Genomic DNA, 14,552 nt, shown 5'->3' with positions numbered 1-14,552 from the left:
TTAGTATAATACTTTCCAGGTCCATCCATTTTTCTGCAAATTTCATAACTTCATTTTTCTTTACCGCTGAGTAGAACTCCATTGTATAAATGTACCACATCTTCATTATCCACTCATCTGTTGAGGGACATCTAGGCTGGTTCCATTTCCCGGCTATTATAAATTGAGCAGCAATAAACATGGTTGAGCATGTACTTCTAAGGAAATGAGATGAGTCCTTTGGATATATGCCTAGGAGTGCTATAGCTGGGTCATATGGTAGATCAATCTCTAGCTGTTTTAGGAACCTCCACACTGTTTTCCACAATGGCTGGACCAGATTACATTCCCACCAGCAGTGCAGAAGGGTTCCTTTTTTTCCACATCCCCGCCAACATTTATGATCATTTGTTTTCATGATGATGGCCAATCTGACAGGAGTGAGATGGAATCTCAAAGTAGTTTTAATCTGCATTTCCCTGATGACTAGTGACGTAGAACATTTTTTTAGATGCTTATATGCCATTCGTATTTCTTCCTTTGAGAACTCTCTATTTAGTTCCATAGCCCATTTCTTGATTGGCTTGTTTGATTCCTTATTATTTAACTTTTTGAGTTCTTTGTATATCCTAGATATTAATCCTCTATCAGATATATAGCTGGCGAAGATTTTTTCCCATTCTGTAGGTTGCCTCTTTGCTTTTTTCACTGTGTCCTTTGCGGTGCAAAATCTTTGTTATTTCATTAGGTCCCAGTGGTTAATCTGTGGTTTTATTGCCTGAGCAATTGGGGTTGTATTCAGAAAGTCTTTGCCAAGACCAATATGTTGAAGTGTTTCCCCTACTTTTTCCTCTAGCAGTTTCAAAGTTTCCGGTCTGATGTTAAGGTCTTTAATCCATTTGGAGTTAACTCTTGTGCATGGAGAGAGAAGAATCTATTTTCATCCTTCTACAGATATATATCCAGTTTACCCAACACCATTTGCTGAAGAGGCTGTGTTTTCTCCAATGAGTATTTTTGGCATTTTTATCGAATATCAGGTGGCTATAGCTACTTGGGCTTACATCTGGGTCCTCTATTCTGTTCCACTGATCTACATGTCTGTTTTTGTGCCAGTACCATGCTGTTTTTGTTACTATGGCTCTGTAGTATAGGTTAAAATCAGGTATGGTGATACCACCAGCCTCTTTTTTGTTGCTCAGTATTATTTTAGATATTCGAGGTTTTTTGTGATTTCAAATGAATTTTTGGATTGTTTTTTCTATTTCCATAAAGAAAGCCTTTGGAATTTTGATAGGGATTGCATTAAATGTGTAGATTGCTTTAGGTAAGATTGCCATTTTCACGATATTGATTCTTCCAATCCAGGAACAAGGGATGTTTCTCCACTTTCTAGTGTCTTCTGCAATTTCTCGCTTGAGTGTGTTTTAAAGTTCTCATTGTATAGATTCTTTACTTCCTTGGTTAGGTTTATTCCAAGGTATTTTATTTTTCTTGATGCAATTGTGAATGGGAGTGATTCTCTGATTTCATCCTCTGTGTGTTTGTTGTTAGCATATATGAAGGCTACTGATTTCTGTGTATTTATTTTGTATCCTGCTACATTGCTGTAGGTTTTGATCAGCTCTAACAGCTTGCTAGTAGAGTCTTTAGGGTCCTTTATGTATAGAATCATGTCATCTGCAAATAATGATAACTTGATTTCTTCCTTTCCAATTTGTATCCCTTTTATGTGTGTCTCTTGCCTTATTGCTATGGCTAAGACTTCCAAAACTATATTAAATAGAAGTGGGGACAGTGGACACCCTTGTCTTGTTCCTGATTTTAGTGGAAAAGCTTCCAGTTTTTCCCCATTTAGTAATATGTTGGCTGTAGGCTTGTCATAAATAGCCTTCATTATATTGATATGTTCCTTCTATCCCCAGTCTCTGTAGGACTTTTATCATGAAGGGATGTTGGATTTTGTCAAATGCTTTCTCTGCATCTAATGAGATGATCATGTGATTTTTGTCCTTCAACCCATTTATGTAATGTATTACATTTATAGATTTGCGTATGTTGAACCATCCCTGCATCTCTGGGATAAAGCCTACTTGGTCAGGGTGAATGATCTTTTTGATATACTCTTGTATTCTGTTTGCCAATATTTTGTTGAGAATTTTTGCATCTATGTTCATGACGGAGATTGGTCTGTAATTTTCTTTTTTTGTTCTATCTTTGCCTGGTTTTGGTATCAGGGTGATGCTGGCCTCATAGAAGGAGTTTGGTAGAATTCCTTCTTTTTCTATTTCCTGGAAAAGCTTAAGAAGCAATGGTGTTAGCTCTTCCTTAAAAGTCTGGTAAAATTCAGCAGTGAACCCATCCGGGCCTGGGCTTTTTTTAGTTGGGAGATTATTGATAACTGTTCGGATCTCCATGTTTGTTATAGGTCTATTTAAGTGATTAATCTCATTTTGATTTAATTTAGGTAGGTCATATAGATCAAGGAAATCATCCATTTCTTTCAGATTTTCATACTTTGTGGAGTATATGCTTTTATAGTATGTCCCTATGATTTTTTGAATTTCTCTGGAATCTGTTGTGATGTTACCTTGTTCATCTCTGATTTTATTAATTTGTGTCTCTTCTCTCTTTCTTTTGGTCAGATTTGCTAAGGGTTTATCAATCTTGTTTATCCTTTCAAAGAACCAACTCTTTGTTTCATTAATTCTTTGGATTGTTCTTTTTGTTTCTATTTCATTAATTTCTGCCCTAATCTTTATTATTTCTTCCCGTTTACTGATTTTTGGTTTGCCTTGTTCTTCTTTTTCCAAGGCTTTAAGGCGAAGCATTAGGTCGTTTACTTGTGACCTTTCTAATTTCTTAATATAGGCACTTAAGGCTATAAATTTACCTCTTAGAACTGCCTTCATTGTGTCCCAGAGATTTTGGTATGTTTTCTCATTATCATTTGACTCTATATATTTTTTGATTTCCTTTTTGATTTCTTCATTGACCCACTCATCATTTAGTAGTGTATTGTTTAGTTTCCATGATTTTGTGTATGCTCTATAGCCTTTCTTGCTACTGATTTGTAGTTTAATTCCATTGTGGTCAGATAGAATGCAAGGAATTATTTCAATTTTCCTGAATTTGTTAAGATTTGCTTTGTGTCCTAATATATGGTCTATTTTAGAGAATGTTCCATGTGCTGCTGAAAAGAATGTATATTCTGCAGCCTTTGGATGAAATGTCCTGTATATATCTGTTAGGTCCATTCCTTCTATGACCTCATTTAGTCAAGATGCCTCTCTGTTTATTCTTTCCCTGGATGACCTGTCAATTGATGAGAGTGGGGTGTTAAAGTCACCCACCACCACTGTGTTTGGTGTTATCTGTGACCTTAGTTCTAATAGTGTTTGTTTGACGAATTTGGGAGCCCCCATGTTAGGTGCATATATGTTTAGGATTGTAATGTCCTCCTGTTGGAGTGTGCCCTTAATCAATATAAAGTGACCTTCCTTATCTTTCTTGACTAACGTCGGACTAAAGTCTACCCTGTCTGATATTAGGATAGCAACCCCTGCTTGTTTTCTAGGCCCATTTGCTTGAAACACCGTCTTCCAACCTTTCACGCTAAGATAATGTCTATCCTTTGTAGAAAGGTGAGTTTCTTGGAGACAACAAATTGTAGGATCCTGCTTTTTAACCCAGTCTGCAAATCTATGTCTTTTCTTGGGGGCATTGAGACCGTTGATATTAAGAGATATTATTGAAAGGTGTGTATTTATGTTTGCCATTTTTTTTTGTGTGTGTGTTTCTGGTTCTACCTGTGCTCTCTTCTGTTAACTGGTATTTGAGTATAGCTTGTTTTTTCTAGGTTCCTTATATGTGTGCTTTTCCTTTTCTTCAGCATGGAGGATTCTATCAAGTATTTTCTGTAGAGCTGGTTTTGTCTTCAAATACTCCTTTAACCTGCTTTTGTCATGGAATGTCTTTATTTCTCCATCTATTTGAATGGATAACTTTGCAGGATAAAGTAACCTTGGTTGACAGTTGTTATCTTTCAGAACTTGGAATATATCACTCCAAGCCCTTCTGGCTTTAAAAGTTTGTGTTGAATAATCTGCTGTAATCCTGATGGGCTTGCTTTTGTAGGTAACTTGATTTTTCTCTCTAACTGCTTTCAATATTTTTTCTTTGGTGTGTGTGTTTGGAAGTTTGATTATAATATGGCGAGGAGAGGTTCTTTCTGGGTTTTGTCTGGCTGGGGTTCTAAAGGCTTCCTGTATCTGTATTGGCACCTCTTTCCCAATTTGGGGGGAAATTTTCCTCTATGATTTTGTTGAAGATGCCTACTATGCCTCTGGAGTGGAGTTCTTCTCCTTCTACTATGCCCTGAATTCTTATATTGGATCTTTTCATAGTGTCCCGAATATCTTGAAATTCCCACTCATATTTTTCTATAAGTTTGTCTTTCTCTTTGTTGGACTGCATTAGGTCTGCCACCTGGTCTTCTAGGTTAGATATTCTGTCCTCTCCCTCATCCATCCTACTGGTGAGATTTTCTACAGAGTTTTTTATATCATTAACTGTGTTCTTCATTGCTAGTAATTCTGACTGGTTTTTCTTTATTATTTCTATTTCCCTATTTATGTCTTGTATTGCCTTCTTTATTTCATGAAATTGGTGTCCTGCCTCTTCTTTGATTCCTTTGATTTCCTCTTTGATTTCTTCTTTGATTGTTTTCATGTGTTCTTTGACCTCTTTTAACATATTTATAATTATTCTTTTGAACTCTTTCTCAGGCATTTCCTCTAATTCTTTCTCACTGGAGGACATTTCTGATGCATTAATACTTTTAGGTGGATTTATATCGTCTTGCTTTTTAGTGTTTCTTGTGTTATAATGTATATATTTTTGCATCTTGGATTAAGTTAATGCTTGGATTTTCTAGCTAGCTGTGTATTCTTAGCTGTATCAATTGTTTTGATGTAATATATTTTCAGGGTAGGACCTTAAGGTATTAGGTGTGGCTCTTAAGACTCTCAGAGTATCTACAAAGATGTTCTTAGGGGTTGAGTTTCCCTGCTATAGGAGTATTCAAGCAGGCTGAGTGGAATAAAATACAGGTAGATTGTAAAATTTAACTAAACACTGTACACATTCAATCAAAAACAGCCCCGAGTATATATGCAAGAGTAGTTATTATAATGACCAGATCCTCTATCAACAAAGAGGTTTAGATTTCTGGTCTGTTGAGGGATCCAAGTCAGCTTGTGACCAAGTGAGACCCTTCCCTGGTGCAATCCCAGTTACCTTGGGTGATTTTGGTCTCAGTCGAGTTGCTGCCTGGGTCGTCGGGCTGCTGTTCTGATTTCTGGAGCTGGGCACTTGCTTTTCCTACGGGGCAAACCGAGCCGCTGCTGCTGCCTCTGCTGCTGCCATAGCTGCCACCACCGGAGCCACCACCGCTGCTGAAGCTGCCGCTGCCGTGTCCACCGCTGCTGCTCCCCCCGAAGCCGCTGCTGCGGGATCTGCCGCCGCTGCCGCTCCTGGGTCCGCTGCTGCTGGGGCCGCTGGTACCGGTGCTGGAGCCGCTGAAGTTGCTGCCGAACTCTGCTCCTGCTTGGGTCCCACTGTCAGCCCAAGTTGGCGTGGCCGGGTCCCGGGCCGCTACTGTGTTCGCTGGAGCTGGGCTCAGGCGGTGGGGGAGGGGAGGGAGCCGCGGCTGCTCTGGTTGTCTCGCTGCTCCACGTGTTCTTGTACCTCGCGGTCTGCTCCTCCGCTGCTCGCTGCCGCTCTCCCCTCACGTTTCCCGAGTTGCGGAGAGCGCGGTGTGAGGGGAAGCGCCCGCACCTGGCTTTTCCTGCGGCTTGAGCCGAGTCTGGCGGTTTTCTGCTGCGCCGCGGCCGTGGTGGTTGGCCGAGCTGCCGGAGCCGCTTTTCCCACCTGTGCGGGCTCTGGATGCCCTATAACTCTTCTACTTCTCCGCTGCCGCTTCAATTTCCTATACACCTCAGTTTTTAGTAAAAGTGTGTATTTTGCTGAGTTTTTTGGGTCTTTTTCCCCCCTAGGCTGCTTTGGCGTGGTACCTACACCGCCATCTTAACTGGAAGTCCCCGCTTCTAAATCTTCTAATTGATGAATTCGAATGTCAACAGTACCTATCAGTTTCCTTCGTTGGGTAACTACCAGGCTTTGTGAATTGGTAAAGCTCTTGTAAAATCTTGTACTCCTCCTGAGTGAACATTTCTTTGAAGGGATTCCTGACAGGAAAAGTCCAAGTCAATACCTAAAACAAATGCATTGCCATTCTTCACGATTTCTAGAATCTCCCCAGTGCTGGCTGTATTTTGGCACTGCTCAGTCTTAGAGCATGAACACGAATGGGAGGGCTGTCGGCAAGCTTGTCACCTCTCTGTGCCACTGTGACCTGCTCCAGTCTTTCTGGGTTTTGGCAGGGGCGGTCTGCTCCCCGCCTGGGCGTCTTTGCAGAAGACACGGAGACATTTTCGTCTAGATTCTTACAGACTTTATAAGGCTCTACCAGAACTACATCTAGCTGTAATGGCTTTTGGTCCTCTAGCTGGTCTTCAGGTATGAAAAGGCCATCACTTGGAAAGTAATGATCTGTACTTGTAACCCTGATTGAAGTGGTTGTGGTTGGAGTGTCTTTGCCTACTAAAAAGTGGTGTTGCCCTCTCTTATTTGCTGAGCCCCCGTGGGATGAAGCCATGTTACATGAGAAAAATGGCCAGCATAAACTGTAGGCATAATCCAATTTTCAATACTTAATTTTCAGAAGAGTGTTTCCTTATCAAACACAGTGTCAGCTGGCATGTTCACAGGAATGAGGAGGTCCAGATGTGAGTCAAAATGTACCAAACTTATGTTACTTGCAGGAAGATGCTTTGAACGTATGGCCGGGTATATGAACAAAAGAGCCTCCGGGTGATCCTCGGCCACCCACGCGGGCGGCAGGCGCGCTCTTCGTCCTGCGCGGCTCAGCCTGGTGGCCGCAGACTCCCCACCAGCATCACCCTCATTCCTCTCGCTGCCTGTGCCCCTTTCAGGCCCACCACATGGGTTCTTGGGCCACGTGGGTGTGTTCATTCTCCTTTCCTTGGTTTTGTACATCCCTCAATAAATATAATTATCCTTCTCAGTTTGGTTGGTACAATTCATTGGTTAAATACAAACATGAACCCAGGGTTTGGGGTTCAAGGACTCTATTCCTGAGCCCCTAATACCCTGTTTCAGCCATGGTCACATACCTGTGTGTCTCTCACGGAAGAAAAAAGATAATAATGGTAATGAGAAATAGGAGACAGAATTGGCTAGGCAGCTGAGAGTAACGGGACTCCCCCAGTGTGAAAAGGTTTTTTCCTTGGTTAAACAGGCTTTTTGTAAGAGGAATCAGGTCTTTTCCTTCTCTCTCTCTTTTCTTTTTTTTTTGCGGTAGGGTCTTACTCTAGCCCAGGCTGACCTGGAATTCACTATGTCATCTCAGGGTGGCCTTGAACTCATGGCAATCCTCCTATCTCTGCCTCCTAAATGCTGGAATTAAAGGAGTGCACCACAATGTCCGGCTCAGTGGAAGTTTTGTGTGACCCTGAGTGTATTGCACCCTAATTCCTGAGTCATTGCCCAATTGAGAGACTAAGACTCTATCACTCTTAAACATAATCAAATCCAAGCCCCACAGGGTGGTGCACGCCTTTAATTTCAGCACTCAGGAGGCAGAGATAGGAGTTCGAGGCTACCCTGAGACCACAATGAATCCCAGGTCAGTCTGGGATAGAGCAAGATCCTACCTAGAAAGAAAAACACCTATGGCTGAGGAGGTCACAAGCCCTACGAGGGAACTACTATTGTTGTCTGACTAAATGACTATATTATGCCCAGCAAACTGCCATCTCAATACTTATGATCACGGGCTAGAGGGAAGGCACTAGTCTGCAAAGCCAAAGGACCCAGGTTCAATTCCCCAGGACCCATGTAAGCCAGATGCACAAGGTGGCACATGAGTCTGCAGTTTGTTTGCAATGGCCAGAAGCTCTAGTGCACCCATTCTCTCTCTCTCTCTCTCTCTATATATATATATATATATATATATATCTAATTAAAAAAATACACACATATAAATATACATACACATACATAAAGCTGGACATGGTGGGGCATGCCTTTAATCCCAGCACTTGGGAAGCCCAGTAGGAGGATCACTGTGAGTTCGAGGCCAGGCCAGCCAGAGACTACATAATGAATTCCAGGTTAGCCTGGGCTAGATCCAGACCCTACGTTGGAAAATCAAAACAAAAAAAAGGGGGGGCTGGAGAGATAGCTTAGCAGTTAAGGCACTTGCCTGCAAAGCCAAAGGACCTCAGTTCAATTCCCCAGAACCCACGTAAGCCAAATGCACAAGGGGGCACATGTATCTGGAGTTTGTTTACAGGGCTGGAGGCCCTGGCATGCTCATTCTCTCTTTCTCTCTACCTCACTATTTCAGTATCTATCTCTCTCTCTCAAATAAATAAATAATAAAATTAGAAAAAAAAAAGATAAAGGAAAAGAAAAAGAACACCCTATAACCCTAGATTCGTAGATACCCTGCTGTCCTCATGCTGGCAGCCGTCTCAAAGTCAGCAGGATTTTGTGCTTTGTTTATTTTATCACACTTACTCATTGTTTTGGAAATAGCTCACATTCCCGGTAATTTAAGACTCTTTAAAGAAACATCTCACCACTTTCTAGTAAAAACCCATTTCAGGGCTGGAGAGATGGTTCAGCAGTTAAGGCACTTGCCTGTAAAACTTAGCAGCCTGAGTTATATTCCCCAGGACTCATGTAAAACCAGATGTATAAACTGGCACAGTAATCTGGAGTTCATTTGCAGTGGCTGGAGGCCCTGGTGTGCCCATTTTCTCTCTCTCTCACTCCTTGAAAACAAAAAGGTGGGGGGAACACTTCAAAACAAATTCCAGGCTGGAGAATGGCTTAGTGGTTAAGTGCTTGCCTGTGAAACCTAAGGACCCTGGTTCGAGGCTTGATTCCCCAGGACCCAGGTAAGCCAGATGTACAAGGTGACACATGCATCTGGAGTTCATTTGCAGTGGCTGGAGGCCCTAGTGCACCCATTCTCTATCTTTCTGCCTCCTTCTCTCTCTGTTGATCTCAAATAAATAAATAAAAATTAAAAAAAATCCAAGCTGAATGTTAAAAACAAATGAACAAAAACCCAGGATGCAATGGCAAAGAAGTATATAATTCCTTTCCCTGTTAGAAGTGCTCAGAGGAAGCCGGGCGTGGTGGCACACACCTTTAATCCCAGCACTCAGGAGGCAGTAGTAGAAAGAGCGCCATGAATTTGAGGCCATCATGAGACTACATAGTTAATTCCAGGTCAGCCTGAGCCAGAGTGAGACCCTACCTCAAAAAGCCATAAAGAAGAAAGAAAGAAAGAAAGAAAGAAAGAAAGAAAGAAAGAAAGAAAGAAAGAAAGAAAGAAAGAAAGAAAGAAAGAGGGAGGGAGGGAGGGAGGGAGGGAGGGAGGGAGGGAGGGAGGGAGGGAGGGAGGGAGGGAGGGAGGGAGGGAGGGAGGGAGGGGAGGGAGGGAGGGAGGGAGGGAGGGAGGGAGGGAGGGAAGGAAGGAATTCTCAGAAAAGCCAGGCGTTGTGGAACACGCCTTTAATCCCAGCACTGGGGAGGCAGAGGTAGGAGGATAACTGTGAGTTCTAGGCCAAACTGTGACTACATGGTGATTTCTAGGTCAGCCTGGGCTATAGTGAGACCCTACCTTGAAAAATCAAAAAATATATATATATATATTTATTTGCAAGCAGAGAGGGACACAGAGAAGTTGGGGGGGGGAAGGGACAGAATAGGTACACCAGGTCCTCTAGCCACTGCAAATGATCTCCAGGTGCACACGCCACTTTGTGCATCTAGCTTTCTGTGTATATGAGGGATCAAACCCAGGTCATTAGGCCTTGCATAAAAGTGCCTTAATCACTGAGCCATCTCTCAAGTCTTATTTTATTTTTATTTAAAATTGTATTTACTTATGAGTGATAGAGAAAGAAAGAAAATGAGCACTCTGCAAATGAACTCCAGATACATGTGCCACCTTGTGCATCTGGCTTATGTTCTGGGGCTCTGGGGAACTGAACCAGAGTCCTTGGGTTTCGTAGGGAAGTGCCTTAATGGCTAAGCCATCTATCCATCCCCTATTATTTTTATTATTTATTTATTTATCGGAGAGAGAGGGAGAAAGAAAAAGAGAATGGGCGTGACAGGACATCTAGCCACTGCAAAACAACTCCAGATGCATGGGTCATCATGTGCATCTGCTTCACATGGCATCTGGAGAATCAAACCTGGGTCCTTAGGCTTTGCAGGCAAGCACCTTAATTGCTAAACTATCCCTCTGGGCTCCCATTTTATTTTTAAAAATATTTTTTTATTTATTTGCAAGCAGAAAGAGACAGACACACACACAGACAGAATTGGAAGTGCCAGGGCTTCTAGCTGCTACAAATTCCAGATGTATGTGACACTTTGTGTATCTGGCCTTATGTGGGTACTTGGGGGTTGAACTTAGGTTGTTAGGCTTTGCAGATAAGCATTAACTGCTGAGACATCCTCCAGCTCAGGGATAAATCTTAATTTATCTCCATTGTGGCTATTTCCTGCAATCTTTATAAAGGAGTCTAACACCTTCATCACCATCAGCACAGGACCGGTTTCTCTTAACCCATCAGCTGGGGAACCAGTTTTTACTGTAGGCAACTTAAGACATTTATCTTCATAGTTTACATATTACACAATGACTTAGCTCTTGGTGCCAAGTACTATAGTAAGATCAAATTCCAAGGCTTTTGCAAATGTTAACACCTTAGATCAGCCTTTGAATGCTCTGGTCAAAGCCCACCCAGATCCCTTTCCCTGAAGTCTTTCTATGGGAGGAACAGGGGCTTATAGAGAGCTCTTCCAGAATGTTCCAGAACCATGGAAATATGAGGAAAAAGCTGTTCAAGTGTCAACATTTTGGGTGAACAGAGACAGGAGGCACAACTTTCCACTGTGAACCTCAGCAGCCTGGGGAGTTTCTAGAGACGTTTAGAGAACTTGACTTGGGCTAAACCTGGATTTGTGGCTTCAACAGAGAAAAGAATTTCAAAACTAGTCAGTTTATGAAACAGAATTGGGATGTAATAAGGATATATATATTTAAGTTATTTTATTTGGGCTGGAGGGATGGCTTAGCCCTTCAGGCACTTGTCTGCGGAGCCTAAGGACCCATGTTTGTCTCTCCAGATCCCACATAAGCCACTCAAAGGTGAGTCAAATGTAAGATTGTACATGTCCACTAGGTGGCACAAAGCATCTGGAGTTTGATTTCAGTGGCTGAGGCCCTGGCACACCAATTCTTTCTCTCACTCTCTCTAAAAAAAAAATAAAATAAACATATATCTTATTTATTTATTTGAAAGAAAGGGAGAGTCAGACAGACAGACAGACACACACACACACACACACACACACACACAGAGTGGGTGCACCAGAGCCTTCAAGCCATTGCAAACATGCCACCTTGTGCATCTGGCTTACATGGGTTCTGAGAAATCGAACCTGGGTCCTTAGGCTTTGCAGCCAAGTGCCTTAATTACTAAGCCATCTCTCCAGCCCTTTCATAAGGATATTTTAGTTCAGGCTTACGAAATAATATTCCGTTTATATGTAGGTATGTTCCAGGGCTGGGAGGATGGCTTAATAAGAAAGAAAGAAAAGTTAAAAGAAGAGGTGTTCAGAAAGAAAGACAAGTAATGGAAGGTGATTATGATCAAAACATATTATGAACATGTATGAAAATTGTCAATAAAAAAGTTAAAAAAGGGCTGGAGAGATGGCTTAGCGGTTAAGCGCTTGCCTGTGAAGCCTAAGGACCCCGGTTCGAGGCTCGGTTCCCCAGGTCCCACGTTAGCCAGATGCACAAGGGGGTGCACGCGTCTGGAGTTCGTTTGCAGTGGCTGGAAGCCCTGGCGCGCCCATTCTCTCTCTTTCCCTTTATCTGTCTTTCTCTCTATGTCTGTCGCTCTCAAATAAATAAATAAAAAATGAACAAAAAATATTTTAAAAAAAAAGAAAGGGAAGACAAGACACACCCGAGAGCATGGGTGTGGGCTTCTCTAAGAGTTGAGAAACATTCGAGTGTAGGTTTGGTTTTCTCAGGGGACTTTTGCATTTGGATTTGGTGGGCTTGAAGTCATTGTCTTGAAAGGGTCACTAGGAAATCAAAATGACATGACAAGGTGGTTCCTGAGGGGCACCTGACAGGATTGCAACTGACGAGATCCTAGGATGCAGGAAGGTAGGAGAACTTTTCTGAAATGTCTGAAATTAGTGTGATTCTTTCTCTGTCTCCCCCCCGCCACACACACACACCAGGTAGGGTCTCACTCTAGCTCAGGCTGACCTGGAATTCACTAGGTAGTCAGGGTGGCCTTGAACTCATGGTGATCTTCCTTCCTCTGCTTCCTGAAGTGCTGGGATTAAAGGCATGCACCACCATGCCCAGCAGAAAAAAAAAAAAAAAAGAATGAGATTTTCAAGTAATGTCTGAGGAAAAAATGAAGTTCTTTCACAAGGTCATCTATATTCAAGCCTTAAACCTGGATCATTAGCAGAACAGATCTATCTATCTATCTATCTATCTATCTATCTATCTATCTATCTTCTATCATGTATTTAAAAATATTTTATTGAATTTGAGAGAGAAAAAGAATGCTAGGGCTTCTTGTCAATGCAGATGAACTCTAGATGCATGTGGCACTTTGTCCATCTGGCTTTACATGGGCACTGAGAAATTGAACCCAAAGCTGGTAGGCTTTGCAAACATGTGCCTTTAACTTAACTACTGAGCAATCTCCCATGCTGAGATCTATGGATTTTAAAATTTCTCCTTTTGTGTGTATGTGAGCACACATGTACGCACATATGTTGTTAGGTCAGAACAAAATGGACTCACCGAGGACAGCAGGAGGAGAACAGAAACATAAGAAAGTAGGTCATCCACATTCCTGAAGAAACTACCCAGCCATTATCCCTTCCTTGCCTAACAATGCCCCAGGTCTAGGTTTCTTGCCCCCTTATCTCCCAGCTCACCTGGTCACTTCTGGGCTCACACCCTAGCTATCCGAAATGGCTAATGTAAAAAACAAAGGAATTCTTTTCCCTTCCTCACCTTCCCCCAACTGAAGAGCCCTATAAAGCGCACTGTCTGGAATTCCAGGTTGGCTGTGTTCCACTCATGAGAGTCAGTCCTGGCAGCTTGTGCTTTTCTCGAATAATAGCTTCCATTTTTGCCTCAGAGTGGTTTCTGTGGTCTTATTCACTCCTAAACCTTACACGTGTCACGTGGAAGGCAGAGGTTAACACTGCCCACCCAACAATGGCATGGATGCTGGGTGCTGGGTTCTCATACTTGCAATGCAAGTACTTTACCTACTAAACCATCCCTCAGCCCCAGAACAGATCTATATAGAAAAGGAAACTTCACAGCAAATATTAACTGAGTGGCATGCTTTTTTAAAAATTTTATTTTTATGCATTTATTTATTAGAGAAAGAGAGAAAGAATGGGTATGCCAGGGCCTCTATCCACTGCAAACAAACTCCAGATGCATGCTCCACCTTGTGTATCTGGTTTAAGTGAGACCTGGAGAATCGAACCTGGGTCCTTAGGCTTCACAGGCAAGTGCCTTAACTGCAAGGCTATCTCTCCAGCCCTATGTGGCATTTTTGTTCTCAGCTGGCAAGAGGTTTCAGGCTCTAGACTCTATAGACTCAAGGGCTCCTTTCCCTTCCCACGTGCCCATTATCTCCCCTGCTTTTCTGTCCACCTCTGCTTTCTCCTAGCCACTGCCTAGCCATAAGGAAAACAACCTGAGGGCTGGGGTGGGAGGAGTAGATCTCAAAGGCAGAACACTTGCCTAGTGTGTGATGCCCTGGGACTGATCTCTCACTCAGCACTACAAAAAAGCCAGGTGTGGTGGCACAGGCCTTTAATCCCAGCAAAGGTAGGAGGATCGGAGGATCTCTGTGAGTTAAAGGCCACCCTGAGACTATATAGTGAATTGAATTGCAGGTCAGCCTGGGCTAGAGAAAGACCCTACCTTGAAAAAACAAGAAAAAGAGTCAATTTGACTTTGAAAAGGGAAATAACCCTCCCACTACACAGATTTCACATAGAAAATGAGTTTTCTAGGTGATTGGTTCATTTGAGTGGAATTGCAGGGTCATGATAATCAATTCCTTAAGAGATGTCACACCGAAGGGTATTATCAGTGATTCCATCTCACCTTACCCAAGAGCTGACAACCCTACAATTACTAACGCATTGCACCTAAAGCCTGTCCATCCTGTTTTCTGAAACCCAAGACTGATTTGAGATAACCAGAGTATGGGACTTGCGGAGGTCTCTCTTACACACACACACACACACACACACTTCTTCCCTAGCCCTGGGAAATATGCGATTGAGAATTCTTTATCATTATCTCTAAGGTGAAAGTTTCATTTCTTATACTGAAG

At 42.4% G+C, this 14,552-nt stretch overlaps 1 pseudogene; it reads right to left on the bottom strand.

Moving 5' to 3' along the window:
* LOC101616266 overlaps window positions 1-6,936 on the bottom strand; it is a 32,656-nt pseudogene extending 25,720 nt beyond the window's left edge.
* Window positions 6,937-14,552: the final 7,616 nt, after the last annotated feature.

Source organism: Jaculus jaculus, chromosome 13 (genome assembly GCF_020740685.1).
Source record: "Jaculus jaculus isolate mJacJac1 chromosome 13, mJacJac1.mat.Y.cur, whole genome shotgun sequence".
Taxonomy (NCBI): domain Eukaryota; kingdom Metazoa; phylum Chordata; class Mammalia; order Rodentia; family Dipodidae; genus Jaculus; species Jaculus jaculus.
The sequence above is the reverse complement of the archived record's forward strand: the minus strand, read 5'-3'. Positions and strand labels throughout refer to the sequence as shown.